The 20,149-nt window shown below is 40.0% G+C and overlaps 1 long non-coding RNA gene across 1 annotated transcript in view; it reads right to left on the reverse strand.

Moving 5' to 3' along the window:
* Window positions 1-7,758: 7,758 nt before the first annotated feature.
* The window catches only part of LOC132657311 (uncharacterized), a 59,557-nt gene continuing 47,166 nt past the window's right edge, over window positions 7,759-20,149 (reverse strand). The window contains exon 3 of the long non-coding RNA XR_009595296.1: window positions 7,759-8,351. This is a non-coding gene — a long non-coding RNA (uncharacterized LOC132657311). The remainder of the gene's footprint in view (window positions 8,352-20,149) is intronic.

Raw genomic sequence — 20,149 nt, forward strand, 5'->3', positions numbered from 1 at the left:
TTAAATTGAAGAAAGTAGGGAAAACCACTAGACCATTCAGGTATGACTTAAATCAAATTCCTTATGATTATACACTGGAAGTGAGAAATAGATTTAAGGAAATAGATCTGACAGAGTACCTGATGAACTATGGAATGAGGTTCGTGACACTGTACAGGAGACAGGGATCAAGACCATCCCCATGGAAAAGAAATGCAAAAGGGTAAAATGGCTGTCTGGGGAAGCCTTACAAATAGCTGTGAAAAGAAGAGAAGCAAAAAGCAAAGGAGAAAAGGAAAGATATAAACATCTGAATGCAGAGTTCCAAAGAATAGCAAGGAAAGATAAGAAAGCCTTCCTCAGTGATCAATGCAAAGAAATAGAGGAAAAGAACAGAATGGGAAAGACTAGAGATCTCTTCAAGAAAATTGGAGATATCAAGGGAACATTTCATGCAAAGAGGGCTCAATAAAGGACAGAAAAGATAGGGACCTAACAGAAGCAGAAGATATTAAGAAGCGGTGGCAAGAATACACAGAAGAACTATACAAAAAAGATCTTCACGACCCAGATAATCCTGATGGTGTGATCACTCACCTAGAGCCAGACATCCTGGAATGTGAAGTCAAGTGGGCCTTAGAAAGCATCACTATGAACAAAGCTAGTGGAGGTGATGGAATTCCAGGGGAGCTATTTCATATCCTGAAAGATGATGCTGTGAAAGTGCTGCACTCAATATGCCAGCAAATTTGGAACACTCAGCAGTGGCCACAGGACTGGAAAAGGTCAGTTTTCATTCCAATCCCAAAGAAAGGCAATGCCAAAGAATGCTCAAACTACCGCACAGTTGCACTCATCTCGCATGCACTGGCGACCCACTCCAGTACTCTTGCTTGGAAAATCCCATGGATGGAGGAGCCCGGTGGGCTGCAGTCCATGGGGTCGCTAAGAGTCGGACACGACTGAGCGACTTCACTTTCACTTTTCACTTTCATGCTTTGGAGAAGGAAATGGCAACCCACTCCAGTGTTCTTGCCTGGAGAATCCCAGGGACAGGGGAGCCTGGTGGACTGCCGTCTATGGGGTTGCACAGAGTCAGACAAAACTGACGTGACTTAGCAGCACACGCTAGTAAAGTAATGCTCAAAATTCTCCAAGCCAGGCTTCAGCCATACGTGAACCAAGAACTTCCTGATGTTCAAATGGTTTTAGAAAAGGCAGAGGAACCAAAGATCAAACTCCCAACATCCGTTGGATCATCAAAAAAGCAAGAGAGTTCCAGAAAAACATCTATTTCTGCTTTATTGACTACGCCAAAGCCTTTGAACTTGTGGATCACAATAAACTGTGGAAAATTCTTCAAGAGATGGGAATACCAGACCACCTGACCTGCCTCTTGAGAAACCTGTACGCAGGTCAGGAAGCAACAGTTAGAACTGGACATGGAACAACAGACTGGTTCCAAATAGGAAAAGGAGTATGTCAAGGCTGTATATTGTCACCCCGCTTATTTAACTTCTATGCAGAGTACATCATGAGAAATGCTGGGCTAGAAGAAGCACAGGGTGGAATTAAGATTGCCGGGAGAAATATCAATAACCTCAGATATGCAGATAATACCACCTTTATGGCAGAAAGTGAAGAGGAACTAAAAAGCCTCTTGATGAAAGTGAAAGTGGAGAGTGAAAAAGTTGGCTTAAAGCTCAACATTCAGAAAACGAAGATCATGGCATCTGGTCCCATCACTTCATGGGAAATAGCTGGGGAAACAGTGGAAAGGATGTCAGATTTTATTTTTTGGTGCTCCGAAATCACTGCAGATGGTGATTGCAGCCATGAAATTAAGAGACGCTTACTCCTTGGAAGAAAATTTATGACCAACCTAGACAGCATATTAAAAAGCAGAGACATTACTTTGTCAACAACTGTCCGTCTAGTCAAGACTACGGTTTTCCAGTAGTCATGCATGGATGTTAGATTTGGACTGTGAAGAAGGCTGAGCACCGAAGAATTGATGCTTTTGAACTGTGGTGTTGGAGAAGACTCTTGAGAGTCCCTTGGACTGCAAGGAGATCCAACCAGTCTATTCTAAAGAAGATCAGTCCTGGGTGTTCTTTGGAAGGACTGATGCTAAAGCTGAAACTCTAATACTTTGGCCACCTCATGCCAAGAGTTGACTCATTGGAAAAGACTCTGATGCTGGGAGGGATTGGGGGCAGGAGGAGAAGGGGACGACCGAGGATGAGATGGCTGGATGGCATCACTGACTTGATGGACATGCGTCTGAGTGAACTCTGGGAGTTGGTGATGGACGGGGAGGCCTGGTGTGCTGCGATTCATGGGATCGCAAAGAGTCAGACACGACTGAGCAACTGAATTGAACTGAACTGAGAAAAGATAACTTTATGAGAAATATGAGACAATACCTGTTGATTGTGAAGCCTGTTGAATTTCAAAGTACACAAATTAAAGGATCTATTAGTAGACTTTAAGTTCTGGATTTTCACAGTTTGAAGGAACTTTAAGCTAACTACCTCTTTTTTATGGATGAGGTTGCTTGGAGAGACTGATGATCAGAACCCAATCTGGTGAGTTATCTATTGTATATTCATATTCAAATTTATGATCCTGTGTTATTTTTCAGGTATCATAGAAGTGTCTCATCCCTTTTAATTATCCTATGCTTTTCGGCAAAGGGGCCTGTTTCTCCTGATTCCTCAGCATCCAGCAGTGTTTGACTAAAAAGCATTTGTCAACTATGACATTTTAGCTACCTATAAAAGTCGAGACTGTTGTTTCTTTGGTCCTAAAACTTTTATATCCAAAAATCTTACTGCTGTTAGCCTTCAGATCTTTCAGCTTTTTTCCCTCTGCTAATTCACCATTTGATACTTATTTGTTGTTCTTCTTTTTTCAATGATAAGATAAAGAATTCTAAAATTAATTAAAATTTAAAATATTTTTAAATAGTATAGATTACACAGGAAGAAAAGTGATTATCTCTGTAAGAACCTAATCCACCAACAAATTTTCTGATCAAAGAGAAACAAAGAGTAATCAAAGAATTAAATCCAGTTTAACCAGTATTAATTGGAACTTACATATTTTAATACACTGAGAATATAACAGATATATGACAGAGATACTACTTTCAAGAAATGCCTACCCTCTCATTAAATAAATATTGTATGACAATTTGATCAGTTAGTTGTATTTTAAAGCAAAATAATACTAAGTATTATTACGTTCCCTGGTGGCTTAGATGGTAAAGAATCTACCAGCAATGCAGGAGACCCAGGTTTGATTCCTGGGTTGAGAAGATCCCCTGGAAAAGGGAAGGGCTACCCACTCCAGTATTCTGAACTGGAGCATTCCATGGATAGAGGTGCCTGGCAGGCTGCAGTCCATGGGGCACAAAGAGTTAGACACTACTGAGCAACTAACACACATTATTAAGTATAAAATATTTAAACACATTTCATCCTTGTAATAGCACTAGGAGGTAAACATTATTATACTTCCATTTTACAAATATAAGAAAACTAAAGAACAAAGAATTTAAATGAGCTGCACAAGTTATGGCAGTGCTGATATTTGATCCAGGAAGTGTTGATACAGAATCTGCATTCTTATGCCACATTGTCCTATCTCTCAACTAGCTGCAACTTCTCAATTAATTCTATTTATTTTTATAAATATATCACCCAAATTAAAAATTAAGTTTTACTGATTACATCAGGAAGGTAAGTCTACTTTTGACCTTTGAAAGACTCTTCACACAGAAGCAGTCTGAAGATTGTAAATGCCTTTACAAATATATGACACTATTGTTGTTGTTCAGTCACTCAGTCATGCCCAGGTATTTGAGACCCCATGGACTGAAGCATACCAGGCTTCCCTATCCTTCACTATCTCCCAGAGTTTGCTCAAACTCACATCCATTAGTCAACTACGCCATCAAACAATCTCATCCTCTGTCATCCCCTTTTCCTCCCACCTTCAATCTTTCCCAGCATCAGGGTCTTTTCCAATGAGTCAGTTCTTCACATCATGTGACCAATGTGTTGGAGCTTGAGCATCAGTCCTTCCAATGAATATTCAGGGTTGATTTCCATTAGGATTGACTAGTTTGATCTCCTTGCTGTCTGAGGGACTCTTCAAGAGTCTTCTCCAGCACCACAATTTGAAAGTATCAATTCTTTGGTGTTCAATACCTTCTTTACAGTCCAGCTCTCACATCCATACATGACTACTGGAAAAACCATACCTTTTTATTATATGAACTTTTATCAGCAATTAATGACACTGTTAAAACATTATTTTCATATTTTACCTTTTGATGAAAATGTGTATTTAGAGGTAGAAGCATCTGCTAAAGCTCATAATACATTTCTGAAAAGTTTACAATATACCATTAGTACATTGCACACCTAAAGTTATAAGGCTTACAGGGAAAAAGGAGAATTAATCTAAACTACTAGAAACCTATTGTACTTTATGGCCAGAGTACTATGGCCAACAAACACAAATCCTTCTTTAGAACAATTGATCACAGCTTTTTCAGTGTTAAAATTATTATAAATATGTATGCACTATAATAATTATAGGACTTTATCCTAAAATAGCAAAGAAGATAGACTAATGGAAGAGTCAAAGAAAGTTTGTTGAATTATGTAGACAAGCAAATTGCCAACAGAAGTAGGTGGATAAGCAGATGGAGGCTTTGCACGCACTATAGCAAAGATTTAGATTGCTGTGTGGATCATTTCCTATCATTGTTTCTCTTGCACGTGATCAGCCTCAAATCAGCCTCAAGGGAAGATGGCATAAATGGACACCATGCACTATACTGCAGTCTTCCATGGCTTGCTAGATTCAACTTCCTTAGGATACATTGCATTTTGCTATTGTTGTAGTCATCACTGCTGTGGTTGTTCAGGTGCCAAGTCATATCCAAATCTTTATGAACCCATGAAATGTAGCATGCCAGGCTTCTCTGTCCCTCACCATCTCCCAGAGATTTCCCAAGTTCATGTCCAATGAATTGGTGATGCCATACAACCATCTCATCCTCTCCTCATCCTTCTCCTTCTGCTTTCAGTCTTTCCTAGTAGCAGAGTCTTTTCTGATGAGTCAGCTGTTCATATCAGGTGGCCAAAGAATTGGAGTTCAGCTTCAGCAATGGTCCTTCCGAGGAGTGTTAAGGTTGATTTCTTTTAAGATTGACTGATTTGATCTCCTTGCTTTCCAAGGTACTCTTAAGAGTCTTCTCCAGCACCACAGTTTGAAGGCATAAATTCTTTGTGCTCTGCCCTTTTTATTGTCCGGCTCTCATATCTGTGCATCACTGCTGGAAAGACCATAGCCTTGACTATATGGACCTTATTTTGCTATTGTTACAGCAAAAAAAATTAGGATGTTGAGGGGAAATCACAGGAGAACTTTCTGGGCTTTCAAGTTATACTGACATCATCACTTTCTATACCAATCCCATTTGACTTATTTACATTACAGAATATGTGTTGCAAAGGAAGAAAACTGTATTTGGAATGGAGTGCATCGAAACTTGACCATTGAACTTACTTCTGAATTTAGATTCTTTCCTCTTTTCCTGTTAAACACTCTTAAAAGTTGAAAATATCTATTTTAATCAGAGCAAAATGCTTTACTAAATTAATTCCAATTATGGTTAGCAGCATATGGGTCATTGCAGCAAAAACACAGCTTTTAGTGTCAAACAGAAAGATCCAAGGGATCACTCATACATTTCCATTTGCAATTTCAGCATGACTGCAAATTTTTCTTTCATCTCCTTTGATATTAATACAAAATTAAAAGTAATATGGGGTGGCTATTATATCCTTTCATTCCTGATAGCCACATTTTCGGACTAAGGGATCAGCATCAGTCCAGCATCATTTCAAAGAACAAAACAAAAATGGGTAGGAAATGGCACTTTTCCTAATCATTCTCAACAACAACAACAACAACAAAATTGGGTTTGGGGGTTCAATTTACAAGAACTTTCTGTGGATTAAAGCCTACTTATACAGCCCAGGTTGGTGTTCCTCTCAAAGTTGTCATCTGAACTGCCAATTTACTTCCTCCAAAGCCCTGCTACCAGAGAAAATTATGTGTCTTCTGTGTGTGAATGCTAAGTTGCTTCAGTCATACTGCAGCCCGCCAGGCTCCTCTGTCTATGGATTCTCCAAGCAAGAATACTGGAGTGGGATTGCCATGCCCTCCTCCAGGGGTTCTTACTGACCCAGGGATCAGACTTGCATGCCTTATGTCTCCTGCATTGGCAGATGGGTTCTTTACCACTAGCGCCACCTGGAAAGCCCTGTGCTTTCTGTAGTTCTGCCCAGATTTTGTCCTAATGAGTTACTGAACTGCTCTTGTAACTTTCTTGCTTGGTTTGCCAAAGGCTTAACTTACTCCTCCTAGTAAAAGCCCCTGCTTGTTTGCCTCATTCACTGAACAAAGACTGATTTTCATAAGAGTTGTGAGTGTTTTCCCTTCAAGTATCTGGGCTAGCTTCTCACAGAGAAGTGGGCTGTTGCGCTGTTTTTTGTCAACTTTCATCACAAAAATATTTTCAGAAGGCGGCAGAAGCTGTGGTAAGCAGGTCTGTCTCTGCTCTCATGAAGAGAGTGATGGGAAAGAATTTTAAACAATTTTAGAGATAAACACTTGCTGGTACACGAATCTGAATTTATAGCAATTAGAGGTATGTACATGTTCATAGAATAGTCTACACATGGTTCCTCCCACTCTAATGTTCCAAAAGCTGAGGACTCACAGTTGTTTTTTATTTCCCTGTTACAGCTGATAACATCAAACATTTAAAACAGAGGAGCCCTGCTGACTCCAAGCAGCTTCAGGTTGAGCGATGTTGTCAGTAGTTACAAGAGTAACAGAGGGCTCCAGGGTCTGGGTTGTGTCTTGGCTTGTAAAATGTCTTTTAGTTCTGCCTCTAATATACTTTTATGTAGAAAGTAGCTTGGTATCAATGTTAATAAATGCCAGGATTTTTTTGGAAAGGGAGCAAAGAATTTTGAAACATTAAAGATATAGTGATAAAATGGAGACATGCAAAATTATATCTGCCTGCTAAAAATCACTCCAACCTTTCACTAGTACATATATCTTAACAACAATTCGTGATGTTCTGAACAACTCTGAGGGACCTGTTTGAGAGCATTTCAAAACGTGAGGGAACTCTTTACCACTTCTAATAAAACTATATCTCATGATTTATGCATCAGTTTGCACAGTCTGGCTGCACAAAATGGGTTAATTTCTGAGCTCAGGGTGGCTGAAAGGTGGGAATTAAAGAAACCAAGAATTTCTTCAGGATGGTCTGGATCTTCTTTCCTAAGGGTCTATACCTGAAAGTCTCAAGAAATATAGATGACATAGGAGAAAATGAGAACATCCTGGGGCTTTAAACTTATTTCTAGAATTCCCCGCTCCCCAACCCTCCTCCCAGCAAACAACCTGACATTTTGCATCAGGAGCAACAGCAGAAAGCTAACTGCTAGGAGGCTAGCTATAAGGCAACCATACAGAGCAAAGGCTAAAAAATAAACTTTGGGAAGTTTTGTTTTAAAACATAATTTTCCAGAACACATAGGTTTTCCCAGGAAAAAAAAAAAAAAAAAGGATTACCTTGTTAGTGTTTAAATATATCAATTGAAGAGTGATGTTGAGATAGTAAAGTTTATATAACACTTATATGTAAAGCAGTGGGAGGATAAGAATCAGGAAAGCAGAAAATAATGAAAATCATTTTTTTCCATTTATTTATTTTTAATTGGAGGATGATTACTTTATAGTATTGTGTTGGTTTCTGTCATATATCAATATCAGTTAGCCATAGGTATATGTATGTCCCCCCCTCTTGAATCTCCCTCCCAGCTCCGTTTTTCTTAATATAGTTCTGACATCCAGCAAGGTTTAGCTCAGGTGGTTACCATATACATACACTGGAGGCTAATTAGAAAAGAAATATTTAAGAAAAAGAGTGTACCATTATAAAAAATGTTTTATTTAAAAATATTAATAAATCAAAATATTTCTAAAGTAATTAAACATGACTAATTAGAAGGTTCTTAAATTTCTCCTGACTTCCTTTAACTCTGATACGATTGCCTGCATTTGTTTCATTTTTATTCCTTTTCCTTTTGTCTGACTCTTTGTGACCCCATGGAGTGTAGCCCACTAGGCTCTTTTGTCCATGGAATTCTCCAGGCCAGAATACTTCAGTGCGTTGCTGTTCCCTTCTCCAGGGGATCTTCCCAGGCCAGAAATCGAACCCAGGTCTCCCACATTGCAGGTGGATTCTTTACGGTCTGAGAAACCAGAGAAGCCTGAATAGAGAAACAGATGATTAAAATGATATCGCTGCTGCTGCTGCTAAGTCGCTTCAGTTGTGTCCGACTCTGTGCGACCCCATAGACGTCAGCCCACCAGGCTCCTCTGTCACTGGGATTCTCCAGGCAAGAATACTGGAGTGGGTTGCCATTTCCTTCTTCAGTGCATGAAAATGAAGTCGCTCAGCCATGCCCGACTCTTAGAGACCCCATGGACTGCAGCTTACCAGGCTCCTCCATCCATGTGATTTTCCAGGCAAGAGTACTGGAGTGGGTTGCCATCCATAATTTAAAATATTGAGTTGGAAATAAAAGTTTGAATATAATATTTAGCAAAAGTTAACCTTTGGGGGTTAGGCCATTTTACTTGAGGCAAAGTGCACAGAAAATTCATCTGTGCAATGATCCAAGGCATCATCACATCCCAAATCCCTGAAGTCTTTCTTGCCCCTTGCAGCAAGGTGCATTAGCTGACTAATAGTATTTCCAGATAGAAAAATGGAAGGGAAAATGCTGAGCCTGACACAGAGAGAAGAGCTTAATAGAGTTGTGTACATACATTAGCCTTATGACTTACAATAGACTTGCACAATTGCCAACTCTATCTCAGAGGGTATGTCATTAACACTTCCTCTGATCCCTCCAGGCTTTTCTCCCCTTAAATTATCTTATGAGCTTTCCAAGCAGATGCTTTAACTTAGTGTTTCCTCAAAGATGAAAGAATTTAAGCTGGTTCAAGACAGAGCAATTAGATGTCTTATGTTCTTGGATGATCTCAGCAAATATTAAGTTCAAGATTTTGTTTTGTTTATAGGATCCATATGTTTATTAACATAGAAAAATCAGCTAATACTAAGGCCTTAAAGGACTGCAAAGAAAATAAAGCCTTTCCCTTATCTTTAAGTATTGACAAATTTCTTTCAAGATTTTAAAAGTTTTGAGGTTTCTTAAATAAGATAACTCTAGGCTAAAATGTATCAGACACACAAAAGTGTAACAACAAAAAAGTTAACTTTATTTAGTTCTCAAAATTGCTTCCTCTCCCTTATTTCCAACCATCGATTAACATGAGAGTCAGAGATGTAACTGGAAATGGATTGTTTTGCTCTGCATGGAGAATCCCAGGCAAGAATACTGGAGTGGGTTGCCATTTCCTTCTCCAATGCATGAAAGTGAAAAGTCAAAGTGAAGTCCTCAGTTGTGTCCGACTCTTAGCGACCCCATGGACTGCAGCCCACCAGGCTCCTCCATCCATGGGATTTTCCAGGCAAGGGTACTGGAGTGGGGTGCCATTGCCTTCGCCAAAACATGCTTTCTAGCAATACTGTTTTTGTGTGGGGGATGGATTTTTATTATCATCTCTCAACAGAGTAAGTGAATGGATGCTCAGTCTCTCAGTGGTTTACAACTCTTTGCAGTCCCCTGGACTGTAGCCTACCAGGCTCCTCTGTCCATGGGATTCTCCAAGCAAGAATACTTGAGTGGGTTGCCATTTCCTACTACAAGGGATCTTCCTCACCCAGAGATTGAACCTGTGTCTCCTTCATTGGCAAGCAGATTTTTTACCACTGTGCCACCTGGAAAGTCCTTGCTTAAAAGTGTAACTAGAAGTAAAAGTCTTAATCTTTCTGAGACTCGGATTCTTAAAAAGTAAATGGGGATACTATCTTTCTCACAGTGTTGCTAAAGATTAAAATAAGATAGATAGTTAAAGCACAAGGGTGGACCTTTGATTGACTTCTAACAAATATTGGTTCTATACTCTTCCCTCTGACAGGTCTAATAGCCTATGGATATGTTATCTTGTCAGGCTTCCCTGGTGACTCAGTGGTAAAGAATCTGCCTGCCAAGGCAGGAGACATGGGTTTGATCCCTGGGTTGGGAACATCCCCTGAAGAAGGAAATGGCAATCTACTCCAGTATTCGTGCCTGTGAAATCTGATGGACAGACGACCCTGGTGGGTTACTGTCCAGAGAGTCGCAAAAGAGTCAGACACAACTTACCAACTAAAACAACAACAACAGAGTATAGACAGATTAAAACGATATTTATGATATAAAATACAAAAAGAAATAATAAGAAATGTCTACAGACCACTCTTTTTAAGTATTCTAAATACTAATGCTATTTCAGAAACAGTTGGAAGATAAGCCTGTTTAAAATGTTTTCTATTGGGATGAAAAATTAGTACTTAATTTCTTCACTCTAACTTAAACTTCAGGGTTGAGATAGAGGGAGTTTTTCAGTGTTTCATCTGGAGAGTCTTCTGCATGCTCACCTTGCCCTTTGATGAAATCTGAGCTAAGATGTTTCATCATCATCCCTGTTCTTCCTCCCACAGAAGCCCTCATGACTTAGTTTTTTCTTGCTTCACCCGCTCAGGACATCCCATCTCCCTGGCCAGGCTCAGTTGCTTTACAGACTGTAAGACCACATCCCTCCTCCTCCTCTTCCTTATTCTCTTTAGTTGCTTTGGCTAGCACCACCATTTCCCTTCCATACCTAGTTCTTCTTTACACCTTACCCACGGTACCTACAAAATTCTAATATTAATACAATCCAATATTTTAGGATCCTGAGTCATAATGGAGAAACCACACCACCATGCAAACAATTTCTGTGTCAGATACCCAGTCAATACCTGTCCTGAAGCCCTCTCTGACCAAATATTTATATGGTCATAATAAAACACATTGGTGGGAACTTCCACTGGTGGTCCAGTGGTATGGACTCTGCACTTTCACTGCCAACAGCCGAGGTTCGATCACTGGTCAGAGAACTAAGATCCCACAGTGTGGCAGATAGATAGACAGATGAATAGATAGATAGTCATAGTGGCAAGTCCAAATCAATCAACAAATTGCTCTGTTGTTTTCCACTATCCCTGCTCCCCTTCTCCAGAAGCACTCTTCTTTCCTAATTCACAAGGAAATTAAAGCTGACCAGGTGTTTCCCATTCTGATGTCCAAGGCTCCTGCATCTGTCTCTCTTTTAGATGGTATTTTGCAATTGTCTAAAGTCTCTTAGGGACTTCCACCAGCATCTCTTTCTCCTGTGTCTTTAATTTCTTTCCTCTCAGTTCAGTTCAGTTCAGTTCAGTTCAGTCGCTCAGTTGTGTCCAACTCTTTGCAACCCCATGAATCGCAGCACACCAGGCCTCCCTGTCCATCACCAACTCCCGGAGTTCACTCAGACTCACGTCCATTGAGTCCGTGATGCCATCCAGCCATCTCATCCTCGGTCGTCCCCTTCTCCTCCTGCTCCCAATCCCTCCCACCATCAGAGTCTTCTCCAATGAGTCAACTCTTCGCATGAGGTGGCCAAAGTACTGGAGTTTCAGCTTTAGCATCACTCCTTCCAAAGAAATCCCAGGGTTGATCTCCTTCAGAATGGACTGGTTGGATCTCCTTGCAGTCCAAGGGACTCTCAAGAGTCTTCTCCAACACCACAGCTCAAAAGCATCAATTCTTCGGCACTCAGCCTTCTTCACAGTCCAATTCTCACATCCATACATGACTACTGGAAAAACCATAGCCTTGACTAGATGGACCTTAGTCGGCAAAGTAATGTCTCTGCTTTTGAATATGCTATCTAGGTTGGTCATAACTTTTCTTCCAAGGAGTAAGCATCTTTTAATTTCATGGCTGCAATCACCATCTGCAGTGATTTTGGAGCCCCCTAAAATAAAGTCTGACACTGTTTCCACTGTTTCCCCATCTATTTCCCATGGAATGATGGGACCGGATGCCATGATCTTAGTTTTCTGAATGTTGAGGTTTAAGCCAACTTTTTCACTCTCCTCTTTCACTTTCATCAAGAGGCTTTTTAGTTCCTCTTCGCTTTCTGCCATAAGGGTGGTGTCATCTGCATATTAACAACAGAATGGTTCCAAATAGGAAAAGGAGTACGTCAAGGCTGTATATTGTCACCCTGCTTATTTAACTTATATACAGAGTACATTATGAGAAATGCTGGACTGGAAGAAACACAAGCTGGAATCACGATTGCTGGGAGAAATATCAATAACCTTAGATATTCTTTCCTCTCTATCCCCTCATTCCACCTGCCTTCAACAGACTCTCATCTGGTTTCTGCTTCCACTCTGCTAAAATTTCCTGGTGAAGTTTGGGATTGATTTCCTCCTATTGCTCCACATAAACTCATTTTTGTTACAGTAATTGACATCTTTAAACTCTTTAGCAAGAGTTGATCCTTCCATTCTTTCTGGAATTCTCTCTTCTCTTCTCTCTGTGGCTATTTGCTTTTGTGGCTCTCCTTTGCATTTCACTATTCTTATCCATATCCTAAATGCTTGTCATCTTGGGGAGAGCTAAAGTGGCTGAACCAGGACTCAGAGCCAGACAGAACTCTTAAAAACCAGTGACACAGGCTCCATATTGCATAATGACTTAACCCACTGACTTCAGAGTTAAACCAAAATTGGTTCAAACCCCAGCTCTACTAATTATTTTGCCTTTTGGGGTTCTGATTTTCTCATATATAGGATATAGTTAATAATACTTTCCAGCTGGAATTGCTCTGAGGAATAACTCTGGTAATAAATGCAAAATGTGTGTAAATAATAGCTTTCCAGTAAGTGACATCTATTATTCTTTCATTGGCTTTATGGTTCATCCAATATTTATATATTTAACAATTCCTCCAATTATTTTCAGAATCAAGCAGGAGACAACATAATAAGGTAAGGAGCTATTTGCGTGCATGCTGTCACTTCAATTGTGTCCAACTCTTTATAACCCTATGGACTGTAGCCCGCCAGGCTCCTCTGTTCACAGGGTTCTCCAGTGAAGAATACGGGGGTGGGTTATCATGTCCTTCTCCAGGGTATCTTCCCAATCCAGGGACTGAACCCACATCTCTTATGTCTCCTGTATTGGCAGTCAGGTTCTTTGCCTCGATCACCACCTGGGAAGCCCAGAGAGCCATTTAGGGCAAAGTAATATCAGGGAAGGAGAGAAAAGCGTTCTTGCTACAAACAAGTTAAACCAGTTGAACAATTATCTGAACTATTTACTATTAGCTATTTACTCTTCATTAAATTTAAGAGACTTCCATCCTTTTGAGAGTGAGCTTCCCAGGTGGCGCTAGTGGTAAAGAACCTGTCTGTAAATGCAGGAGACATGAGACTTGGATTCAATCCCTGGGTCAGGAAGATCCCCTGGAGGAGGACATGCCAACCCACTCCAGTATTCTTTCCTGGAGAATCCCATGTACAGAGGAACATGGCAGGTACAGTCATAGGGTCACAAAGAGTTGGACACAATTGAAATGACAGCGCAGGCACTCATCCCTTTAAGAAGCACATTGACTTGAATGCCTCACCAGCACTGCTGGCCAGAGTTCCTCACATCCTCTTCCATCTTAACCTGGACTCTATATGAATCAATGATGCCAGATTTGGCAGCTTCCAAAGCATATTAACACATCATCTCATTATCTTTCGGACTATCTTTGAACACCAAAGACAGAAAAATTTGATGAGAATCTATTAAGTGAGTCAGAATGCTTCTCATTCTATGGAGAGTTCCTTTACTTATAGGTTTCAAAGAAAGAATGAAGATTCTATTGATTGTTTTAAGTTCTTGATAAAGGTTATGTTCCTACATGATAAGTCGGTTCAATCGAGTCCAACACTTTTCAACCTTAGGGACTCTAGCTTGCCAGGCTCCTCTGACAATGGGATTCTCCAGATAAGAATACTGGTTGCCATGCCCTCCTCCAGGGGATCTTCCCCATCCAGGGATTGAACCCGCATCTTCTATGTCTCCTGCATTTGCAGGTGGCTCCCTTACCACTAGCACCACCTGAGAAGCCCTTTGATAAAGGTGATAATTTTTTTAATTTAAAAAAAAGATAATTTAAAAAATAAAACATGGAAAAGCCACATTTTTCATACAATTATAAAGCAAACATGTATTGAGAATTTTATTTAACTCGTTAATGGATGAGGGAACCAAGAAGATGCTACAACTTAGTCAAAGGAGAGTCCTTAGGACATGAATATACAAGTAGATATGAAACCGCCAATATCCACTTGGCAAAAACTAATTGTTTCACCACACACATTTATATTTCTATAGATAAAAATGTTTTGGGGATTATTATCAGAGTTGTAAAAGTTTGAAGACAATGTAAGAAAGAGAGAAACCTAACTGAACACTTAGTAATCTGTTTTGCCCGTTCCAAAGTTTTTTATATTTTTTCTGACAGTTTATCTCTTAAAGCTACAAAGAACACCAGCTTTATAGTTTGCTTGCCTTGATATTTCACAGAGACAGATAAGTTCTCCTCAACCAAGGAGCCAGATTTGGCAAGTGTTAAGGAGATCAGCCCTGGGATTTCTTTGGAAGGAATGATCCTAAAGCTGAAACTCCAGTACTTTGGCCACCTCATGCGAAGAGTTGATTCATTGGAGAAGACTCTGGTGCTGGGAGGGATTGGGGGCAGGAGGAGAAGGGGACGACAGAGGATGAGATGGCTGGATGGCATCACTGACTCGATGGACGTGAGTCTGAGTGAACTCCGGGAGATGGTGATGAACAGGGAGGCCTGGCGTGCTGCGATTCATGGGGTCGCAAAGAGTCGGACACAACTGAGCAACTGAACTGAACTGAAGGAGTGCCAAAAAGATACAAGGTAGTCAGACTCTTAATGGATTAGAGAACTCCTGGTTTCTATTCTTAGAACCAGTACATTGAACACTATGTCTCCCCGTCACCTTGTGTGTAAAATGACATTTAAATCTGTTCTAAGATTTTAGAGTAAGGACTTCTCTCATGGTCCAGTGGTTAAAACTTTGCCTTCCAGTGCAGGGGGTGCAGCTTCAGTCCCTGGTCAGTTAGCTAAGATCTCATATGCCTCATGGCCAAAACCAAAACATAAAACAGAATCAATATGGTAATAAATTCAACAGAGACTTTAAAAATGATCCACAGTAAAAAAAAAAAAAAAATTCTAGAGTAGATGGCAGGGATTACAGGAGCAGAAAAAATAAGATTCACCACTTTCAGATGAAGTAGAATAATGATTGTTCTGACTTACATTGCCTACTTTTCCTGTCTGCCTCACCCATCTGGATTGCATTATAAAGTTTGATACAGGCCCTCACTGGGAAGGAGAGGGCTGGATGCTGGTGCAATGGACACTGAGCTTGATAGAGAATCATCGTGGCATTTCCATAGCCAGCTCACAATGGAATCATTGTCAGCCCTCCCTTTGCTTTGACCCTGATGCTGAACAAGAAGTCAGGGCACATGCCCCACAGTTCATCCAGCTGGAGCCCTACAAGAACAAGGATGCTGATGTCAGCTTTGGCACAGTATTTAAGGACAACAAACCCTGCTCCTGGTGAATTACATAAAGATGGAACACAGCTCTCAGCTCTGTGTTTACAAAGACATCAGCAATAAACACACATATCTTTTAGGAAAAGAAAACCACTGCCACTTTCATCATTGTCACAAAAGATGAATCCATTTATAAAAAAAATAATGGGTTATTAATATAACATGGAATCCTCCCCTTTCTAGTTAGTCAGTATCACAAGAGCATACGTTTTGCCTCTATTCTCCATAACCTACGTCTCTTTGCCACTTGTAGTTATAGCTATTAATTATTTTATCAACCTTTAGAAAACTTTATAATTTTCATTTTAATAATAATACAGAAAAGCACAGAAATTTTAGTTCTAGAAGTAACTGGGGTCAGGATCTCTTAATATTTCTATGGCCCTCCTGGCATTTTGGAAAAGTCTCCATTCTTTCTCAAAAAAGGTTTATCTCTGATTTCACCCCTCCCCACTTCTCAGACAGCTCAGTGGGTAAAGATTCACTTGCCAATGCAGAAGACACAGGAGATTTGGGTTTGATCCCTGGACTGGAAAAATTCCCTGGAGAAAGAAATGGCAACCCACTCCAGTATTTCTTGCCTGAAAAATCCCACGAGGTCACAAAGAGTCTGACATGATTGAGTGGCTAAGCACAGTAGCAATAGCAATGATGATACAAAATTGTTTTTATCCCCTTTATAAATAATTTCAATTCTAATCTGCTTCTTCAAAGAAATAACAATCACTGTTTCTCTTATAGTCATATTCATTAGTCATGGCTTTAAAAAATAAAGTTAAATATGCTTAGGTATATCATTGAAGCTGATTCTCAAAGTAAAACAGAGAAGGATTTATGACCTCAACCAGGCGGAGTTTAATCTCATTTAAATATCTTTAAGCCAATCCTTTCTCTTTTCATGAAAAATCCTATTGTTTGAGAGTATTGCCATTTATTTAAAAGATAAATGTGTAAGTATTCAATTGAAAACAAAGAAATATATAAATATATTGTTTCCCTAAGCACATGTGCACATAAATCCATGGAGAAAAATAAACTTCCATACTGTTATTGAATTTCAGATGACCATTATATCTACTACTGTGGGCAGGAATCCCTCAGAAGAAATGGAGTAGCCATCATGGTCAACAAAAGAGTCCAAAATGCAGTACTTGGATGCAGTCTCAAAAACGACAGAATGATCTCAGTTCATTTTCAAGGAAAACCATTCAGTATCACAGTAATCCATGTCTATGCCCCAAGCAGTAATGCTGAAAGCTGAACGGTTCTATGAAGTCCTTGCCACTTGTAGTTATAGCTATTAATTATTTTATCAAACTTTAGAAAACTTTATAATTTTCATTTTAATTAATCTACAAGACCTTTTAGAACTAACACCCAAAAAAGATGTTCTTTTCATTATAGGGGACTGGAATGCAAAATAGGAAGTCAAGAAACACCTGGAGTAACAGGCAAATTTGGCCTTGGAATGTGGAATTAAGCAGGGAAAAGACATAGAGTTTTGCCAAGAAAATGCACTGGTCATAGCACACACCCTCTTCCAACAACACAAGAGAAGACTCTACACATGGACATCACCAGATGGTCAACACCGAAATCAGATTGATTCTATTCTTTGCAGCCAAAGATGGAGAAGATCTATAGAGTCAACAAAAACAAGACCAGGAGCTGACTGTGGCTCAGATCATGAATTCCTTATTACAAATTCAGACTTAAATTGAAGAAAGTACGGAAAACTGCTAAACCATTCAGGTATAACCTAAATCAAATCCCTTATGATTATACAGTGGAAATGAGAAGTTGATTTAAGGGCCTAGATCTGATAGATAGAGTGCCTGATGAACTATGGAATGAGGTTTGTGACATTGTACAGGAGTCAGGGATCAAGACCATCCCCATGGAAAGGAAAAGAAAAAAGCAAAATGGCTGTCTGGGGAGGCCTTACAAATAGCTGTGAAAAGAAGAGAGGCGAAAAACAAAGGAGAAAAGGAAAGATATAAGCATTTGAATGCAGAGATCCAAAAAATAGCAAGAAGAGATAAGAAAGCCTTCTTCAGCGATCAATGCAAAGAAATAGAGGAAAAGAACAGAATGGGAAAGACTAGAAATCTCTTCAAGGAAATTAGAGATATCAAGGGAACATTTCATGCAAAGATGGGCTCGATAAAGGTATGGTACAGAAATGGTATGGACCTAACAGAAGCAGAAGATATTAAGAAGAGGTGGCAAGAATACACAGAAGAACTGTACAAAAAGATCTTCACGACCCAGATAATCACGATGGTGTGATCACTCATCTAGAGCCAGACATCTTGGAATGTGAAGTCAAGTGGGCCTTAGAAAGCATCACTACGAACAAAGCTAGTGGAGGTGATGGAATTGCAGTTGAGCTATTTCAAATCCTGAAAGATGATGCTGTGAAAGTGCTGCGCTCAATATGCCAGCAAATTTGGAAAACTCAGCAGTGGCCACAGGACTGGAAAAGTTCAGTTTTCATTCCAATCTCAAAGAAAGGCAATGCCAAAGAATGCTCAAACTACCCCACAATTGCACTCATCTCACACGCTAGTAAAGTAATGCTCAAAATTCTCCAAGCCAGGCTTCAGCAATACGTGAACCGTGAACTTCCTGATGTTCAAGCTGGTTTTAGAAAAGGCAGAGAAACCAGAGATCAAATTGCCAACATCCCCTGGATCATGGAAAAAGCAAGAGAGTTCCAGAAAACATCTATTTCTGCTTTATTGCCTATGCCACAGCCTTTGACTGTGTGGATCACAATCAGCTGTGGAAAATTCTTCAAGAGATGGAAATACCAGACCACCTGACCTGCCTCTTGAGAAATCTGTATGCAGGTCAGGAAGCAACAGTTAGAACTGGACATGGAACAACAGACTGGTTCCAAATAGGAAAAGGAGTACATCAAGGCTGTATATTGTCACCCTGGTGATTTAACTTCTATGCAGAGTACATCATGAGAAACGCTGGGCTGGAAGAAACACAAGCTGGAATCAAGATTGCTGGGAGAAATATCAATAACCTCAGATATGCAGATGACACCATCCTTATGGTAGAAAGTGAAGAGGAACTAAAAAGCCTCTTGATGAAAGTGAAAGCGGAGAGTGAAAAAAGTTGGCTTAAAGCTCAACATTCAGAAAACGAAGATCATGACATCTGGTCCCATCACTTCATGGCAAATAGATGGAGAAACAGTAGAAATAGTGTCAGACTTTATTTTGGGGGGCTCTAAAATCACTGCTGATGGTGAGTGCAGCCATGAAATTAAGAGATGCTTACTCCTTGGAAGAAAAGTTATGACCAACCTAGATAGCATATTCAAAAGCAGAGACATTACTTTGCCGACTAAAGTCTGTCTAGTCAAGGGTATCGTGTTTCCTGTGGTCATGTAAGGATGTGAGAGTTGGACTATGAAGAAGGCTGAGAGCCGAAGAATGATGCTTTTGAACTGTGGTGTTGGAGAAGACTCTTGAGAGTCCCTTGGACTGCAAGGAGATCCAACCAGCCCATTCTGAAGGAGATCAACCCTAGGATTTCTTTGGAAGGAGTGATCCTAAAGCTGAAACTCCAGTACTTTGGCCACCTCATGCGAAGAGTTGACTCATTGGAAAAGACTCTGATGGTGGGAGGGATTGGGGCAGGAGGAGAAGGGGACGACCGAGGATGAGATGGCTGGATGGCATCACTGACTCGATGGATGTGACTCTGAGTGAACTCCGGGAGTTGGTGATGGACAGGGAGGCCTGGGGTGCTGCGATTCATGGGGTCGCAAAGAGTCGGACACGACTGAGCGACTGAACTGAACTGATTGACTTTCTCTGGGAAAAAAGAGTGTTGGAAAAAGGATATAGATTTTGGTGAACAAAAGTAGAAGCATTTAGCTTTTAATCATTACAAACATGACTAACTCAAAAACCTACACTGTGTATCAGTTCAGTAAAAACAAAAGCAGTTTAAAGATTTTTTCCCCCACTAATTGTTGCCTTCTATAATAACAGATAACTTGTGATGAGCATTTACTACATCCCAGACACTGAGTTAAGTCTATTACATGCAGTAATTGTTTCTCATGCTTAATGACAAGGATTTGAGAGGTTGAAACTTGCTGCAAGTCATAGAGCCAAAGGGATCCATAGTAAGTACTATTTGTCCTATGTTTTGCTACAAACAATGTTACAGTTTTGAGATTCCAAGACACGACTGTACCTGAAAATGCTTCTTATGCTCATCGTAATGTTTCCCAAACTCTCTACATTTCTCTTGGGGCCCCAAATTGCACAGTATCTTAATTTCTTTGTCTTGTTTTGGGATTTTATCATACTGTCTTTAGCTCAAAAATTCCAGTACATTTTGCCCACAAAAACCCTTTTACAAGTTCCTCTGACTACACTGAAAATTTTAAATAATGCTCT

This window comes from Ovis aries, chromosome 1 (assembly GCF_016772045.2).
Source record: "Ovis aries strain OAR_USU_Benz2616 breed Rambouillet chromosome 1, ARS-UI_Ramb_v3.0, whole genome shotgun sequence".
Classification (NCBI taxonomy): Eukaryota; Metazoa; Chordata; class Mammalia; order Artiodactyla; family Bovidae; genus Ovis; species Ovis aries.